A 2,500-nucleotide genomic window follows, 5' to 3' on the forward strand; every position below is an offset into this window, starting at 1 on the left:
CCGGTGCCCTTGACTGAGTGTCGGCGGCGGCCGGAACGTTTACTTTGAAAAAATTAGAGTGTTCAAAGCAGGCGATTCGCCTGAATAATGGTGCATGGAATAATGGAATAGGACCTCGGTTCTATTTTGTTGGTTTTCGGAGCGCGAGGTAATGATTAAGAGGGACAGACGGGGGCATTCGTACTGTGCCGTTAGAGGTGAAATTCTTGGATCGGCGCAAGACGAACGACTGCGAAAGCATTTGCCAAGAATGTTTTCTTTAATCAAGAGCGAAAGTCAGAGGTTCGAAGACGATCAGATACCGTCCTAGTTCTGACTATAAACGATGCCAACTAGCGATCGGGGGGCGTTAGTTTTACGACCTCTCCGGCAGCTTGCGGGAAACCAAAGTCTTTGGGTTCCGGGGGAAGTATGGTTGCAAAGCTGAAACTTAAAGGAATTGACGGAAGGGCACCACCAGGAGTGGAGCCTGCGGCTTAATTTGACTCAACACGGGAAATCTCACCCGGCCCGGACACAGTGAGGATTGACAGATTGAGAGCTCTTTCTTGATTCTGTGGGTGGTGGTGCATGGCCGTTCTTAGTTGGTGGAGCGATTTGTCTGGTTAATTCCGATAACGAACGAGACTCTGGCTTGCTAACTAGTTACGCGACCCAATCGGTCGGCGTCTAACTTCTTAGAGGGACTAGTGGCGTTTAGCCACACGAGATTGAGCAATAACAGGTCTGTGATGCCCTTAGATGTTCGGGGCCGCACGCGCGCTACACTGACCGGATCAGCATGTGCTCGCCTTGGCCGACAGGTCTGGGTAACCCGCTGAACCCCGGTCGTGCTAGGGATAGGGAATTGCAATTATTTCCCTTGAACGAGGAATTCCCAGTAAGCGCGAGTCATTAGCTCGCGTTGATTACGTCCCTGCCCTTTGTACACACCGCCCGTCGCTACTACCGATTGAATGGTTTAGTGAGGTCCTCCGATTGGACCTGGCGCGGCCGGCAACGGTCGAGCCGGCGTCCGAGAAGACGATCTAACTTGATCATTTAGAGGAAGTAAAAGTCGTAACAAGGTTTCCGTAGGTGAACCTGCGGAAGGATCATTAACGGTCTCGCAAACGCTTCGGCGAACGCGAAACTCGGACAAGCGAGAGAAAAAGTCTTTGCTACCCGGCGCCCGACCCGCGAGGAGCGGCGCGCCGGCCGGCGATTCGGTCACCCGGTAATGTTTGCGCGTCGAGTGCCGCGGTGCCGCGCGCTCCGGCTTCAAGCGTCGGCCTGGCCGACCGCTCGGCGCGGTCTATTTTGTCACCCTATAGTGCGAGGCACTGTGCGAGCGAAACAATCGTGGATGGCTCTTGGCGGTGGATCACTCGGCTCGTGAGTCGATGAAGGACGCAGCTAGCTGCGTGAATTAGTGTGAATTGCAGGACACATTGAGCATCGACGTTCTGAACGCAAATTGCGGCCTCGGGTCAATCCCGGGGCCGCGCCCGCCTCAGGGTCGCGTTGCAAACGTTCCGCGCGGGGATTTCTCCGCGCGGCTGCTGCGGCGTCGGACGCGCGAGCGCCCGTCCCGCTCAAGACAGCACGGCACGATGCGCGACGATCGCGACCAGAATCCCGCGCGGCGGCGGCGAGTCGACCTCGAAGAGGCCAACGGCTGGCGGCTCAAGGGCGGGAATCGAGGTGCGCGGCGGCGCGCGGCGCCGACGGCGAGCGCGGAACGGGAAGAATAGTCCCGGTCCTTACTTTCGGCCTGAGGTCGGACGAGGCTACCCGCTGAATTTAAGCATATTACTAAGCGGAGGAAAAGAAACTAACGAGGATTCCCTCAGTAACGGCGAGTGAAGCGGGATGTGCCCATCGCCGAATCCGCGCGCTTTTGGAGTGCGCGGAATTGTGGCGTACGGAATTCGTCACGGCGCGCTTCGCCGGTCGCCCGCGTCCTTCTGATCGAGGCCTTTTCCCAGAGCGGGTGTCAGGCCCATGGCGGCGACAGGCGGGCGCGCTACGGCGTCTTCCCAGAGTCGGGTTGTTTGGGAATGCAGCCCAAAGCGGGTGGTAAACTCCATCTAAGGCTAAATACGGTCACGAGACCGATAGCGAACAAGTACCGTGAGGGAAAGTTGAAAAGCACTTTGAAGAGAGAGTTAAAGAGTACGTGAAACCGTCGAGAGGCAAACGGGAGGGCCTGTCGGGTCGCCCGGTCGCTTTCAGCCGGCCCCCTGTCGGCGACGTTGTCGTGCGGACCCTCACGGGCCGCCGGCGGCGCCGCCCGATCGGGGACCAGCGCACTAGCGCCGGGCGAAGGCCGCGACCGTCTGGACGGCGGCGAGAAGGCCGCGCGCAAGGTAACCCGGCCTCGGTCGGGTACTATAGGCGCGCGTGTCCGTCGGCCCGCCGTTCGGGCGAGGAGAGATCGCCGCGTCTGCCCTTCGGGGCCGAGCGCCCGGTGCCGGCTGGGGCGTCGTGGGTCGGGGACTGTTCTCAGTGCCCAGCCTCT

General features: G+C 59.4%; 2 non-coding genes and 1 pseudogene across 2 annotated transcripts in view; all 3 read left to right on the forward strand.

Moving 5' to 3' along the window:
- LOC146144775 (small subunit ribosomal RNA) overlaps nt 1-1,100 on the forward strand; it is a 1,811-nt gene extending 711 nt beyond the window's left edge. The window contains exon 1 of the ribosomal RNA XR_014500663.1: nt 1-1,100. This exon is cut by the window's left edge and continues 711 nt beyond it. This is a non-coding gene — a ribosomal RNA (small subunit ribosomal RNA).
- Nucleotides 1,101-1,347: 247 nt separating this feature from the next.
- Nucleotides 1,348-1,501, forward strand: LOC146144776 (5.8S ribosomal RNA). The gene has a single exon (XR_014499079.1). It is a non-coding gene; the product is annotated as a 5.8S ribosomal RNA (ribosomal RNA).
- A 271-nt stretch (nt 1,502-1,772) lies between these two features.
- Nucleotides 1,773-2,500, forward strand: part of LOC146144777 (large subunit ribosomal RNA) — a 2,114-nt pseudogene continuing 1,386 nt past the window's right edge.

Source organism: Ascidiella aspersa, chromosome 5, assembly GCF_963924565.1.
Source record: "Ascidiella aspersa chromosome 5, kaAscAspe10.2, whole genome shotgun sequence".
Taxonomy (NCBI): domain Eukaryota; kingdom Metazoa; phylum Chordata; class Ascidiacea; order Phlebobranchia; family Ascidiidae; genus Ascidiella; species Ascidiella aspersa.